Source organism: Pelobates fuscus, chromosome 3 (assembly GCF_036172605.1).
Source record: "Pelobates fuscus isolate aPelFus1 chromosome 3, aPelFus1.pri, whole genome shotgun sequence".
In the NCBI taxonomy this organism is placed as follows: Eukaryota; Metazoa; Chordata; class Amphibia; order Anura; family Pelobatidae; genus Pelobates; species Pelobates fuscus.
Genome location: NC_086319.1, coordinates 381,935,393 through 381,952,370, shown reverse-complemented (window position 1 = coordinate 381,952,370; position 16,978 = coordinate 381,935,393).

The following is a 16,978-nucleotide window of genomic DNA, read 5'->3' as shown; positions in this document are numbered from 1 at the left end:
CACACAAAAACAAAAGTTTTAGACTTTAGAAAAACAGACTTTTCTAAAATTAGAATATGTGTAAAGGAGTCATTATCAGACTGGAGCAGTTTATATGGAGTCCAAAATAAATGGGATTATTTAAAAGTTGCACTACTGAAGGCAACAGAAAATTGCATTAGGCTTGTCAGTAAAAGCAAAAAATTCAAGAAACCACTGTGGTACTCCGCAGATGTGGCCAAAATAGTAAAAAACAAAAAGTTAGCATTTAGTAATTATAAAAAAAACCAGAGTGAGGAAGACAGAATGACCTATAAGATTAGGCAGAAAGAGGCTAAGCAAGTTATAAGAGCTTCCAAATCCCACACAGAAGAGAAAATAGCACAGTCAGTAAAAAAGGGGGACAAAACTTTTTTTAGATACATAAATGAGAAAAGAAAAGTAAAACAAGGATTAGTTAGATTAAAAACAAAAGAAGGAAGGTATGTAGATGAGGATAAAGGTCTAGCTGACTGCCTCAATGAATATTTTTGTTCGGTATTTACAGATGAAAATTAAGGAAAGGGACCTCTGTTAACAAAAAGGATAAATGAGTCATTTATTACACGTGAGTTTACAGAGGAAGAGGTTCTATTTCAACTGTCAAAAGTAAAGACAAATAAGTCAATGGGACCTGATGGAATACACCCAAAGCTATTAAAAGAGCTTAGTGGTGTACTAGCAAAACCATTAACAGATTTATTTAACCAATCATTGATAACTGGAGTAGTCCCAGAAGATTGGAAGTTAGCGAATGTTGTGCCCATTCACAAGAAAGGTAATAGGGAGGAGTCGGGCAACTATAGGCCAGTAAGCCTTACTTCAGTAGTGGGGAAAGTGATGGAAACCATGTTAAAGGATAGGATTGTTGAACATCTAAAAACACATGGATTTCAAGACCAGAGACAACATGGGTTTACTTCAGGGAGATCATGCCAAACTAATCTTATTGATTTTTTTGATTGGGTAACTAAAATTATAGATCAGGGTGGTGCAGTAGACATTGCTTACCTAGATTTCAGTAAGGCTTTTGACACTGTTGCACATAGAAGGCTTATCAATAAACTACAATCTTTGAGTTTGGATTCGAATATTGTTGAATGGGTAAGGCAGTGGCTGAGTGACAGGCAACAGAGGGTTGTAGTCAATGGAGTATATTCGAAGCTTGGGCTTGTCACCAGTGGGGTACCTCAGGGATCTGTACTTGGACCCATTCTCTTTAATATTTTTATTAGTGATATTGCAGAAGGTCTTGATGGTAAGGTGTGTCTTTTTGCAGATGATACTAAGATATGTAACAGGGTTGATGTTCCAGGAGGGATAAGCCAAATGGAAAATGATTTAGGTAAACTAGAAAAATGGTCAGAGTTGTGGCAACTGACATTTAATGTGGATAAGTGCAAGATAATGCATCTTGGACGTAAAAACCCAAGGGTAGAGTACAAAATATTTGATAGAGTCCTAACCTCAACATCTGAGGAAAGGGATTTAGGGGTGATTATTTCTGATGACTTAAAGGTAGGCAGACAATGTAATAGAGCAGCAGGAAATGCTAGCAGAATGCTTGGTTGTATAGGGAGAGGTATTAGCAGTAGAAAGAGGGAAGTGCTCATGCCATTGTATAGAACACTGGTGAGACCTCACTTGGAGTACTGTACACAGTACTGGAGACCCTATCTTCAGAAGGATATTGATACCTTAGAGAGAGTTCAAAGAAGGGCTACTAAACTGGTTCATGGATTGCAGGATAAAACTTACCAGGAAAGGTTGAAGGATCTTAACATGTATAGCTTGGAGGAAAGACGAGACAGGGGGGATATGATAGAAACATTTAAATACATAAAGGGAATCAACACAGTAAAGGAGGAGACTATATTTAAAAGAAGAAAAACTACCACAACAAGAGGACATAGTCTTAAATTAGAGGGACAAAGGTTTAAAAATAATACCAGGAAGTATTACTTTACTGAGAGGGTAGTGGATGCATGGAATAGCCTTCCAGCTGAAGTGGTAGAGGTTAACACAGTAAAGGAGTTTAAGCATGCGTGGGATAGGCATAAGGCTATCCTAACTATAAGATAAGGCCAGGGACTAATGAAAGTATTTAGAAAACTGGGCAGACTAGATGGGCCGAATGGTTCTTATCTGCCGTCACATTCTATGTTTCTATGTTTCTATGTTTCTAAGATTACCCTAAGGTAAAGAGGGCGATCTTAGAGAGGTATGCTATTACCCCAGAGGCGTACCGGCGGAAATTCCGGGGCTTGCGCAAGCCTGAGAAAGATTCACATGCAGAATGGGCGCACAAGCTGGACCAAGCATCATTAGGCTGGATACAGGCCAGCAACGCTACAAACATGGAGGAGTTGAGGCAGTTAATGCTGCTGGAACAGTTTTTTAATGGTTTGTCCCCGGAAGCACAAGAATGGGTGAGGGACCGTAAACCACTCACCCTACCCGAAGCCGCTAAATTGGCGGATCAGCATTTTGATGCCAGGAGGCATCACGGTGCCCAAAATAAGACTCTCCCTCGGATTACAGGGACACCCAATACTTTTATCCCTACCAGCCCCACCGTACCCCTGCACCGGCCAGCACTGAACACTCCACCACCCCCCTCCCGATACAACGGCCGGGCGAACATTCAGTGTCACACATGCAAACAGTGGGGGCACATTTCTCGAGAGTGCACCCAAAACAGGAGCAGGCAAGCTTGGAATCAAGTGCGACAAAATTTGGCACCCAGGGCTGCTGCGCACCATTACCAGGTAGCCCCCGCCACCCAAGAATTGCTGAGTGCTCAAATTGAGGAGCCTCTAGGGGTGCTGCATGAGGTAATGTCGGTCCGGGCCACCGACAACCGACAACATCACCGGCAGCTAGTAACCCTGGAGGGGAAGGAGGTACAAGGGCTCCGGGATTCAGGAGCCACTCTAACTTTGGTTGCACCACATTTGGTACCAGGCGCAACCCACACTGGCGGCTCAGTGGCAGTACGGGTGGCAGGGGGAGCAGTATACCGGCTACCTACTGCCAAGGTTCATTTGGATTGGGGTGTGGGAGAGGGAACTGTGGAAGTGGGGCTGATGCAGAATTTACCTGCAGATGTTGTGCTGGGGAATGACTTGGGCCAAATGACTTCCGCTTTTATTCCCCAGGCTCCGTACCAGGAGGCACACCCCGTAACCACCCGACAACAGGCTCGCACCACGGCTACACCGATACACTCTGAGGCTCAGGTAAGAGACCCTGTTCCCCAACTGACCCCCATGTCCTGGGATACCCCGACGACTTTTGCGACCGAAGTCCAGACCGATCCCACCCTCCAAGTATATAGGGACAGGGCACAAACAGACCAAGCAGGGCTAGAGGGGGAGCGGTTCATCTGGGAGAAAGAGTTGCTATACCGTGTCACGGCAAAAGATGTGGGGGGGTCTGTCACCTTAACTAATAAACAGCTAGTGGTACCCCAGAAATATAGACAGGAGCTGCTGAGAATTGCGCATGACATTCCCTTGTCAGGACACCTAGGGATGACCCGTACCCGATACCGTTTGACCCATGCCTTCTTCTGGCCCGGGATCTCTCAGGATGTGCGCCAGTATTGCACCTCCTGCGACGTCTGCCAGCGTGTAGGTAAACGAGGGGATCGCCACAAGGCCAGGCTATGTCCCCTACCCATCATTGCAGAACCCTTCAGCCGAGTAGCGGTGGATATCGTAGGGCCCTTGCCAAAACCCAGTCCCTCTGGCAAAAGATATATCCTAACTATAGTGGACTACGCCACCAGGTACCCCGAAGCTGTAGCTCTCTCTAATATCCACGCTGAGACCGTAGCGGAAGCCTTAATGAAGGTATTTTCCCGAGTAGGGTTTCCCCAAGAGATCATCTCAGACCGAGGTACCCAATTTACGGCCGAAGTTACCCAACATCTGTGGAAGGTGTGTGGCATTAAGCCAATAGTTAATTCCGCCTACCACCCCCAGTCCAATGGGCTATGTGAGCGGTTCAACGGGACGCTGAAGCAGATGCTTCGGACGTTCGGGGAGACCCACAAAGACTGGGAGAGGTTTCTGCCTCACCTACTCTTTGCTTATAGAGAGGTTCCCCAGGAGTCAACAGGATTCTCCCCGTTTGAGCTACTATTTGGGAGGAGGGTGCGGGGACCCTTGAATTTGATTAGGGAACACTGGGAGGGGGGGAGTCCCACTAACGAAACCCCTATCATATCATACGTCCTGGAGTTCAGGGACCGTCTGGAGGCGCTAACTCAGGCTGTACACACCAACCTCCAGGCGGCCCAGCAACGCCAGCGACGCTGGTACGATAGAGGAGCCAGGGACCGCAGCTTTCAGGTGGGACAGAAGGTCTTGATCTTAAAACCCGTCCGCACCGATAAGCTGCAGGCCATCTGGCAAGGCCCATACCAGGTAGTGGAGCAGCGATGCGACACTACCTATGTGATCGGCCCCTGCTCAGGGGTAGGGAAGAGACGCATGCTCCACGTGAACATGCTCAAACCCTACCATGAGAGGATCGAGGATGTGACGGCAATCTGTGCCTCCTCCTTAGAGGATCAGGAGAACCTACCCTTACCTGACCTACTAGAACCCGAGGAACAGATAGAGCCTTCCCGGGGAGTCCAGCTGGGGGAGCGGCTAAGCCCCCAGGAGCGTGCCCAGGTACAGGCGCTGATTGTAGCCAAAGGGACTACCTTCTCCAATTTACCTGGGTACACTCCGTTAGCCACCCACCGAGTAGAGACCCCGGGACAGCTACCTATGCGCCAAGCTCCATATAGGGTTCCGGAATCAGTCCGTACCCATATGAAAGCCGAACTAGACTGCAGCTAGGGGTTATCGAACCCTCCGATAGCCCCTGGGCATCGCCGGTAGTCCTGGTACCTAAAAAGGATGGCACCACCCGATTCTGTGTCGACTACCGGAGGCTAAATGACAAAACGGTGTCTGATGCCTACCCGATGCCCCGGATAGACGAGCTGTTAGATAAGATGGCACGGGGCCAGTACCTCACTACCATTGATTTGTGTAAGGGGTACTGGCAGATTCCTCTAGCCGATGACGCCATCCCCAAGTCGGCGTTTGTCACCCCGTTTGGCCTGTACCAATTCAAGGTCATGCCTTTCGGGATGAAAAACGCTCCGGCTACCTTTCAGCGGATGGTAGATCGGCTACTGGACGGTTTTCAGGAGTATGCCTGTGCTTATCTAGATGATATAGCCATCTTTAGCCAGACCTGGGAAGACCACCTACACCACATAGGGGCGATCCTAGATCGCATTGGGGAGGCTGGGTTAACACTAAAACCTAGCAAGTGCCACATAGGTATGGCCGAGGTACAGTATCTGGGCCACCGTGTAGGATGTGGGCAGCAGAGGCCTGAGCCAGCCAAGATTGAGGCCGTAGCAAAGTGGCCTACCCCTAGGACTAAGACCCAGGTGCTGGCGTTCTTAGGGACGGCAGGCTATTACAGGAAGTTTGTCCTCGACTATAGCACCCTGGCCAAACCCCTAACGGACCTGACCAAAAAGAACCTTCCACGACTGGTTGTCTGGGCCCCAGAGTGTGAGCAGGCATTCCAACAACTCAAAACAGCTCTCACCAATGCTCCTGTGTTAACTGCTCCTGATCCAACTAAAAGATTTCTTGTTCACACAGACGCTTCAATGTTTGGATTGGGGGCAGTACTGAGCCAAGTGGGAGCCGATGGCGGAGAACACCCCGTAGCCTATCTAAGCCGCAAGCTACTACCCCGGGAAGTGAGCTACGCCGCCATCGAGAAAGAATGCCTGGCCGTGGTGTGGGCCCTTAAAAAGTTGCAGCCATATCTGTACGGACAACCTTTTTCCTTACTCACAGATCACAACCCGTTAGTGTGGCTAAACCGTGTGTCTGGAGACAATGCCCGGCTGCTGCGCTGGAGTTTGGCGCTGCAGCCCTTTGACTTTACTATCCATTACCGGCCAGGAAAACAAAACGGTAACGCTGACGGGTTATCCAGACAGACTGAACTCGAGAAGTGATCTGTGGGTACTCCCCCAGACATCCCCAAGCCGATCCGTTGGGATCAGACTGTGTATGCCGGCTTGGTTCTGGGGGAGCATTGTGGCAAACCTAGCCACTTCTGAACTATATTCATTGCAGGTTGTCCGTAGGCTGAATGTATAACGTGTCCCGTTGACTGTATGTCTATTGTATTGTGACCGTTCGCATGCTGGCAGCCGTATGCCGCCAGCATACAAAGCCTTCGTACGACGAAACACGGCTATCCTGGCCGTTCGCCGTACGAATGTGGACTCCCCAGGTAGACCACACATTCACAGGTCGTGTGGCACCAATTAACCGATTGCAACATTGTTGCAATCGGTAATTAAGGGCTCTCCTAGGTGGCCGTCGATCCACTATCGACCATGCGGCGGTCGGCCATCTTGGATCCTTTGTCTCTGCAGCGGTGTTCGGTCGTCGAGAGCCTGGAACTGGAAACGGCTACTCAGTGATCCGAACACCGCTGGACTTCCAGAGCGTTCGGGAGTACCGCGTTCGGTACATTATGTGTCCCGTACTTATTCGGTACTTTTAAACTCACCTTGATGTTTAAATGTATTATGTGCGGCGTTCGGTCAATTCAGCTGGGATCGGAGCGGTATTCTCACAAAGTGTGCGCCCCGACCCCAGCTATCTACCGAACGTTCGGTTATTCTAAAGTACCGAATATTACGGGAATTATGTATTTTAATGTCAATTGTCGGTTTTGCTGCACGAGGGGATAATCCACTTAATCGTCCATTTTAGTGGGAGTATCCTTCTCGTGCAGCGATGCCTGTTGGGAAAGTCACAATGCATGTTGGGAGAAATCCCCTGGAATATCTGGATGGAAACCCCTTGCATGGGGAACTGCATAAATACGCTGCTTGTGAATAAACCGAGTTAGTTGACTCCCAAACTGTGTTTCGTCCGGTTATTGGGAGGATTGGGGATATTGCCTTGCTTTCTACTCTGACTGTGGATTTCCTGAAGATACCAACGGATATCGTGGACTAATATACTGCATTCCGTTACAATATTGCTGCTACTGGCCCTTTTAACAGCATCTATGGACATATTGGGACTTTTGGGACTACTGTCCCTTTAAGACTGTGATACATATTCTAGTGTACTGCCTGTAATATTATATGTGTATTAAGTTTAACCTGGGATATGTATGCAGCATTCATCTGATTGTTCGGTAGAATCACTCCATTTATTATATTGAGTGAAACTACCGAACAACCAGACCACCCAGGAATAAGTGTGCCTCCAATTACAGTTTGCAACAATGTTGCAAACGGGTAATTGGCAATCAGTGTAATGTATTCTTTGTCCTCTGGGTGGCCGCCATTCGGGAAACAAACACGTGGCGGCGGCCATCTTAAACTACCGAACAGCGGTGTTTTGCCGTCGAGTGTCTGGAACTAAAATCGGACACTTGACTAGGCAAACACCGCTGAGACCTCCATACTTCCAGAAATTCGTATGGAAACTACCGAATGACCCGCCGTTCGGTAGAAAGAACCCCATAAACAAGGGAATTCATTCAAACCCTCTCCAGGCTCTATAACACAGGCAATTCGCCTGTTTTCATTCCCTTGTTTGTGACCGACCGCAGGGCCAAAATGCATGGAACTGTTTTCGGATACTTTACCCATGCGGTCGGTCAAATCTTTGGAACCCCATATCTCACGAACCATTCATCCGAATTACTTGAATTTTGGATATGTTGTCCCCCCGAATAAGGGCTATCCAGCGATGCTGGATTTAAAGGTGTACCCCCGGGTTTTGGGGTACATCCAGAACTTGGCTGAAAAAGTGTACCGGATAATTGAGTTTAATGTTATCTGAGGGGAGGGGATGTGTGGGCTGAACCATGTATGTGATTGGTTATTTTATGCCTCCCCCTGGGTGTGGCCTGTATGTGGATTAGTGTAATAAAAGCCAGGCTGGATGAGCCAGTCCAGAGTTCCTGTTTTACCCTCAAAGTGATGTGTCGTCTCATTATTGGGGGGAAGGATTTATTGAGTGCTGTTCCAGTTGACTGCTAGGAGTACAAGCCTATTCGTATGGTTCCTATTCAATGGTCTACAGCATTCATATGCTTGGGAGAATTTAAAAGGTTTCTCGGATTCGGTGATTGTGGTGTCTGCCAGAGTGCTTGGAGTCCTCAGGAAGCACTAGGAGCATCCATTAACGGAGGTACTCAGTCGGGGTGCCAGGTGATCCGTTACAATACCTTACTGGCCTTGGCCACTGCTGATTGACATTGCACATTGTTGCATAGTTTGTTGTCTATAACAATTCCCAAGTCCTTTTCGTGTGTTGTTATCCCTAATTCACTTCCATTAAGGGTATACGTTGCTTGTGTATTCTTTACGCCGAAGTGCATAACTTTGCATTTTTCAACATTAAATTTCATCTGCCATTTGAGTGCCCAGTCCTCCAGTCTATCTAAATCCTTCTGCAGCAAAGTAATATCTTGCTCACATTGTTTTGTGTCATCTGCAAACACTGAAACACGACTTTCAATGCTGTCTTCAAGATCATTTATAAAAATGTTAAATAGAAGGGGTCCCAGAACAGACCCCTGAGGGACACCACTTGCCACCTCTGTCCAGCTTGAAAATTTACCATTAACGACAACTCTTTGTATTCTGTTTTTAAGCCAATGTTCTACCCAAGAACAAGCATTTTCATCGAGACCGATTTCCTTGAGTTTGAACACTAATCTTTTGTGTGGAACTGTATCAAATGCCTTGGCAAAATCCAAATAGATCACATCCACTGCAACACCCTGATCTATACTTCTACTTACTTCTTCGTAGAACGCAATCAAGTTAGTTTGACATGACCTGTGCTTCATAAAACCGTGCTGATTTTTGCTGATAACCATATTCTTCTCAAGGAATTCTTGAATATTATCCCTTAATAACCTTTCAAATATTTTACCAGCCACAGAAGTTAAGCTCACAGGTCTATAATTTCCAGGCAAGGATTTTGAACCCTTTTTGAATATAGGAACCACATCTGCCTTCCTCCAATCCTCCGGAACACTTCCTGAAAGAAAAGAATCTTGAAAGATTAAAAACAGAGGTTCACTTATTTCTACACTTAGTTCCTTAAGTACACGTGGATGGATACCGTCAGGCCCTGGAGCTTTGTTTATATTAACTTTCTTTAGTTGCTGCAGCACATTGTCTTGAGTTAACCAATTACAATTATTCTGCAAGTTTTTAGTAGCAATCATTTGCACATCTATTGCCATGGGTTCTTCTTTAATATATACGGAGGAGAAATAGTTATTTAGAATTCCTGCCTTTTCTTGGTCTTCATTAACTAACACCCCCGTTTCAGTTTTAAGTGTACCTATACTTTCATTTTTGGGTTTTTTGGAATTTATGTACTTAAAAAATGCTTTGGGGTTGGTTTTGCTCTCTTTAGCTATCATTTTTTCATTTTGAAGTTTAGCAAGTTTAATTGCCTTTTTGCACGCATTATTTGCTTTCTTATATCTTTTATAAGATGCATCTGATTTGTCTGATTTAAATGCTTTAAATGCCCTTTTCTTATTTTTAATCTCTTGTTTTACACGGTAAATGCACTGTGTAGGTTAGATTACAGTTAGTTATACCGGGTGGGTTTATATTAGTAAAGGGACACTCCAGGCTCTCACACACATTAGGCACACTGTGTAGTTTAGGTTACAGTTAGTTATACAGGGTGTGTTTATATTATTAAATGGACACTCCAGGTTCCCACACACGTTTGGTGCACTGTGTATGTTAGGTTACAGTTAGTTATACTGGGTGGGTTTATATTATTAAAGGGACACTCCAGTCTCCCACACACGTTAGGTGCACTGTGTAGGTTAGGTTACAGATATACTGGGTGGGTTTATATTATTAAAGGGACACTCCAGGCTCCCACACACATTAGGTGCACTGTGTAGGTTAGGTTACAGTTAGTTATACTGGGTGTGTTTATATTATTTAAGGGACACTCCAGGCTCCCAAACATATTAGGTGCACTGTGTAGGTTAGGATATAGTTATACTGGGTGAGTTTATATTATTAAAGGGACACTCCAGGCTCCCACACACATTAGTTGCACGGTGTAGGTTAGGTTACAGTTAGTTATACTGGGTGGGTTTATATTATTAAAGGGACACTCCAGGCTCCCACACACGTTAGATGCACTGTGTAGGTTAGGTTACATTAACTATACCGGGTGGGTTTATATTAAAAAAGGGACACTCCAGGCTCCAACACACATTAGATGCACTGTGTAGTTTAGGTTACAGTTAGTTATAATGGGTGGGTTTATTTTATTAAGAGGACAATCCAGGCTCCCACACGTTAGGTGCACTGTGTAGGTTAGGTTACAGTTAGTTATATTGGGTAGGTTTATATTATTAAAGGGACATTCCAGGCTCCCACACACGTAAGGTGCACTGTGTAGGTTAGGTTACAGTTAGTTATATTGGGTAGGTTTATATTATTAAAGGGACACTCCAGGCTCCCACACACGTTAGGTGCACTGTGTAGGTTAGGTTACAGTAAGTTATACTGGGTGGGTTTATATTATTAAAGGGACACTCCAGGCTCCCACACACGGTAGATACACTGTGTAGGTTAGATTACAGTTAGTTATACTTGGTGGGTTTATATTATTAATGGAACACTCCAGGCTCCCATATGTTAGATGCACTGTGTAGGTTAGGTTACACTTAGTTATACTGGGTGGGTTTATATTATTAAAGGGACACTCCAGTCTCTCACACACGTTAGATGCACTGTGTAGGTTAGGTTACAATTAGTTATACTGGGTGGGTTTATATTATTAAAGGGACACTCCAGGCTCTCACACACGTTAGGTGCACTGTGTAGGTTAGGTTACAGTTAGTTATACTGGGTGGGTTTATATTATTAAAGGGACACTCCAGGCTCTCACACACATTAGGTGCACTGAGCAGGTTAGGTTACAGTTAGTTATACTGGGTGGGTTTATATTATTAAAGGGACACTCCAGGCTCCCACACGTTAGATGCACTGTGTAGGTTAGGTTACAGTTAGTTATACTGGGTGGGTTTATATTATTAAAGGGACACTCCAGGCTCCCACACACGTTGGGTGCACTGTGTAGGTTAGGTTACAGTTAGTTATACTGGGTGGGTTTATATTATTAAAGAGGCACTCGAGGCTCCCATATGTTAGATGCACTGTGTAGGTTAGGTTACAGTTAGTTATACTGGGTGGGTTTATATTATTAAAGGGACACTCCAGGCTCCCACACACGTTAGGTGCACTGTGTAGGTTAGGTTACAGTTAGTTATACTGGGTGGGTTTATATTATTAAAGGGACACTCCAGGCTCCCACACACGGTAGATGCACTGTGTAGGTTAGATTACAGTTAGTTATACCGGGTGGGTTTATATTATTAAAGGGACACTCCAGGCTCTCACACACATTAGGCACACTGTGTAGTTTAGGTTACAGTTAGTTATACAGGGTGGTTTTATATTATTAAATGGACACTCCAGGCTCCCACACACATTTGGTGCACTGTGTAGGTTAGGTTACAGTTAGTTATACTGGGTGGGTTTATATTATTAAAGGGACACTCCAGTCTCCCACGCACGTTAGGTGCACTGTGTAGGTTAGGTTACAGTTATACTGGGTGGGTTTATATTATTAAAGGGACACTCCAGGCTCCCATATGTTAGATGCACTGTGTAGGTTAGGTTACAGTTAGTTATACTGGGTGGGTTTATATTATTAAAGGGACACTCCAGTTTCCCATATGTTAGATGCACTGTGTAGTTTAGGTTACAGTTAGTTATACTGGGTGGGTTTATATTATTAAAGGGACACTCCAGTCTCCCACACACGTTGGGTGCACTGTGTAGGTTAGGTTACAGTTATACTGGGTGGGTTTATATTATTAAAGGGATACTCCAGGCTCCCACACACGGTAGATGCACTGTGTAGGTTAGATTACAGTTAGTTATACTGGGTGGGGTTATATTATTAAAGGGACACTCCAGGCTCCCATATGTTAGATGCACTGTGTAGGTTAGGTTACAGTTAGTTATACTGGGTGGGTTTATATTATTAAAGGGACACTCCAGTCTCCCACACACGTTAGATGCGCGGTGTAGGCAGGGGCGTATTAGCCGCGAGGCAAACAAGGCATTTGCCTTGGGCGGCATTTTCCAGGGGGCGGCAAAAAAAACCGCCCCAAATGCCTAAGGCAAATGTCTTGTTAGCCTTGCGGCTAACAGACATGCTGGGCGGGCGGGCGGCGCTGCTGGGCGGCTGGCGAGGGAGCACTTTCTCTGAGCTGTCTGCTCAGCTCCCTCGCGCGCCGCAGAGTGAGGCTGGGAGCCGGAATATGATGTCATATTCCGGCTCCCAGCCTCACTGTGCGGCGCGCGAGGGAGCTGAGCAGACAGCTCAGAAGAAGTGCTCCCTCGCCAGCCGCCCAGCAGCCACTGGACCACCAGGGAGAAAGATGACCGCCCCCCCCCAGCATTCCCTAAATTGCAGATTGTGGGCACAGCATTCTCCCATGGTTGGTGTGTAAGAAGTAGCTGGATCCTTTAGTTCTTCCACAGCAAGGATTTATGGAATATGGAAATGATCAATTGGCAAGTTGGTATTAGTTTTATGAAATGTCATGAACAAAACTTTTAATTTGTGTTTTTCAATGAATGAAGCCAAATGTGCATGACTGCAGCACAGCCTGTATAGGAGATACCAATGGGGGAGACTGTTAAAAGTAGTAGGAACGTGAATCGTATGCACACACCATTATAGTACTTTTAAGGGTAAAAGGAAAGGGTAAAAGGAAAGCATGACTTCACCACTGAGTGCTGAGTGAATAAGCTTCCTTCTCAGAAGACCAGATATGTAGATTGGCAGATCTTCCTTCCAAGTAGGTAACTTTACTTTAACCCCCCCAGCTGGGCAGCACAAAACTAGGATACACCACTGGGTGTAGGTTAGGTTACAGTTATACTGGGCGGGTTTATATTATTAAAGGGACACTCCAGGCTCCCACACACATTAGATGCACGGTGTAGTTTAGGTTACAGTTAGTTATACAGGGTGTGTTTATATTATTAAATGGACACTCCAGGTTCCCACACACGCTTGGTGCACTGTGTAGGTTAGGTTACAGTTAGTTATACTGGGTGGGTTTATATTATTAAAGGGACACTCCAGTCTCCCACACACGTTAGGTGCACTGTGTAGGTTAGGTTACAGTTATACTGGGTGGGTTTATATTATTAAAGGGACACTCCAGGCTCCCACACACATTAGGTGCACTGTGTAGGTTAGGTTACAGTTAGTTATACTGGGTGTGTTTATATTATTTAAGGGACACTCCAGGCTCCCAAACATATTAGGTGCACTGTGTAGGTTAGGATATAGTTATACTGGGTGAGTTTATATTATTAAAGGGACACTCCAGGCTCCCACACACATTAGTTGCACGGTGTAGGTTAGGTTACAGTTAGTTATACTGGGTGGGTTTATATTATTAAAGGGACACTCCAGGCTCCCACACACGTTAGATGCACTGTGTAAGTTAGGTTACATTAACTATACCGGGTGGGTTTATATTAAAAAAGGGACACTCCAGGCTCCAACACACATTAGATGCACTGTGTAGTTTAGGTTACAGTTAGTTATACTGGGTGGGTTTATTTTATTAAGAGGACACTCCAGGCTCCCACACGTTAGGTGCACAGTGTGGGTTAGGTTACAGTTAGTTATATTGGGTAGGTTTATATTATTAAAGGGACACTCCAGGCTCCCACACACGTTAGATGCACTGTGTAGGTTAGGTTACATTAACTATACCGGGTGGGTTTATATTAAAAAAGGGACACTCCAGGCTCCAACACACATTAGATGCACTGTGTAGTTTAGGTTACAGTTAGTTATACTGGGTGGGTTTATATTATTAAAGGGACACTCCAGGCTCTCACACACATTAGGTGCACTGAGCAGGTTAGGTTACAGTTAGTTATACTGGGTGGGTTTATTTTATTAAGAGGACACTCCAGGCTCCCACACGTTAGGTGCACTGTGTGGGTTAGGTTACAGTTAGTTATATTGGGTAGGTTTATATTATTAAAGGGACACTCCAGGCTCCCACACACGTTAGATGCACTGTGTAGGTTAGGTTACTGTAACGGGCGTCTTCCGTTGACGGATGCTCCTAGCGCTTCCTGAGGACTCCAAGCACTGCAGCAGACACCACAACCACTGAATCGGAGAAGCATATGAGTACTCTCAAGCATATGAATGCTGTAGACAGTTGAATAGGAAAAAACATACGAATAGGTTTACACTCCTAGCAGTCAAACTGGAACAGCATACAATAAATCCTGCCCCAATAATGAGACGACACTTCACTTTGAGGGTTAAGCAGGAACTCTAGATTTAGTCACACACTGTCTTAGAAAGGATTCTCCCATGCAAGGGAGGGATTTACAATACACCAATCACACAATGGTTACATCCCACAGATTCCCTCCCCTTAGCCTGGGAGGTAATCCAATTATACATACATTTTAAAACATACTTTTGACCCAACTTTCATAACTCTAAAACCATACATCCAATTCACATAAAAATATACCATACAAAACCATACATCCAATTCACATATTCACAATCAATCCATTCAGGGGAACAACATATCAAAAAATGGCATGAATCAGACCAGGGGTTCAGAAGTTAGTAAAATATCTTTTGGGCCCTGGCTGGCACATGGCTATCTGGCCCAGACCGGTTTCAGAGTCTTCTATCCTGGAGATAATTGAGAAGTAATTCAATTATCTCCCAGGACAGAGACCAGACTCCATTATGCACATGGTGAGCACAAAGCATTAAAATACTATAAAATACACAAAGTCACATTTTATACATAAAACACCGACATGTCACATATCCCCAGATAGCTGGGATCTGAGCGCACAAAACTACCAAATAGCGCTCAGATCCTATTCACACAGTTCAATTGCCATGGAGCCGAAGTCTTTAACTACACGAATGGGCTCCATGGCATAGCTATCTGGGTTAACACATTCACATAAAGTCGGGTCCATAGTCCAAAGGCAAGAGGCGGGCAAGCAGCCCCCTCCAAGGACACGTGGCGAGGTCGGTTTCGCCACAGTTACATTAGTTATCCTAGGTGGGTTTATATTATTAAACACATGTTGTAATGTGCAGGATATGTTACAGGTATACTGGGTAGATTAATATTAGTAATATAAATCCACCCAGTATAACTAACTGTAGCCTGTCCTGCACATTACATCGGGGCTGTGCAAAAGGTAGATCCCCAGATGTTGTAGACCTGAAAATTCCTCGATACTTTATATTCATATAGTGATCTACCTATCGCACAGTTCAACATTACACCAAACATGTGTGGGACTATGGAGTGCCGTTTAAAGAGTTACTATAAATACAGTACCATAACTCATTCTGGGATTTGAAGTGGGTTTGGTGAAGGTTTTTTTGTAGAGGAGGGGGTGCAGGGTTTTTGTAGAGGGGGGCAGGGGTTTTGTATTAGGGGAGGGGGTGGAGAAGCGGGACTGGCTGAACAAACGGGTCAACAAGCAGCACCTAAACCTGCGCATAGATGGGACCCAGAGAAAGTGACACATTTTGTCCCTCAGAAGGCCTTCTTAGAAGCCTACGCAGTCACCACAACCTGAAGCTCTATCCTGTCCAGGAAGTACAGGGCATTATCTGCTGACATGATGTACTTTACAATCTTGAGTTCCTCATGCCAATGAGCTGAACAGAAATAAAAAAATTAAAAAACTTGCTATTTTATAACTATATTATTGTATTATTACATTCTAGTTCTTGCAGTATTATTATAAAACATATAATATAAAATTAAAAAATTATATAGAATATGGTGTCTCAAGCTGGGCTATTTGTTTAAAGGGACACTATAGTCACCAAAACAACTTAAGCTTAATGAAGCAGTTTTGGTGTATAGAACATGCCCCTGCAGCCTCACTGCTCAATCCTCTGCCATTTAGGAGTTAAATCCCTTTGTTTATGAACCCTAGTCACACCTCCCTGCATGTGACTTGCACAGCCTTCCATAAACACTTCCTGTAAAGAGTCATCTACAATTTATCTTTTCTTTATTGCAAGTTCTGTTTAATTAAGATTTTCTTATTCTCTGCTATGTTAATAGCTTGCTAGAGCCTCCTATATGTGATTAAAGTTCAATTTACAGAGAAAGAGATACAATTGTTTAAGGTAAATTACATCTGTTTGAAAGTGAACCAAGTTTTGGCAAGGGCTGCATAAACTGAAACAAAGTAATTTAACTCCTAAATGGCAGTGAATTGAGCAGTGAAACCTGAGAAGCACGATCTATACACTAAAACTGCTTCATTAAGCTAAAGTTGTTTAGGTGACTATAGTGTTCCTTTAAAGTTGCCCCAGTCGAAAACCCAAAGGAAAATGATGTTTCGATATGCAATATGGTATCCATACTGCAGTGGCGTATGTGACTTGTTGTCAAGGTAGATTAAAATTAAAATTAAAATATAAACCTCGAAAGAAAAAAATGCTTTTTACAGTTGGTGATATATTACATATTACAAACCTTTTCAAACGTCAACAACTTATTTAAAACTGTGGCATTTCATTTAGCCAATATAAAAAAATTGCATAACCTTACTGACTTGCCAAGGGGTAAATATTTATTTTTTATTATTTATAAAGGGCACCAGTAACAAGCTGTCTGATAAACTACAGACACAATTCATAGTCAGTAAGATGTTTGCTCTGCAGGGGGTGCAGACAATTTCCTTTTTAGTCACATTACAAATGGACACATGCACAGCCACAAAGCCAATGCCCATTCT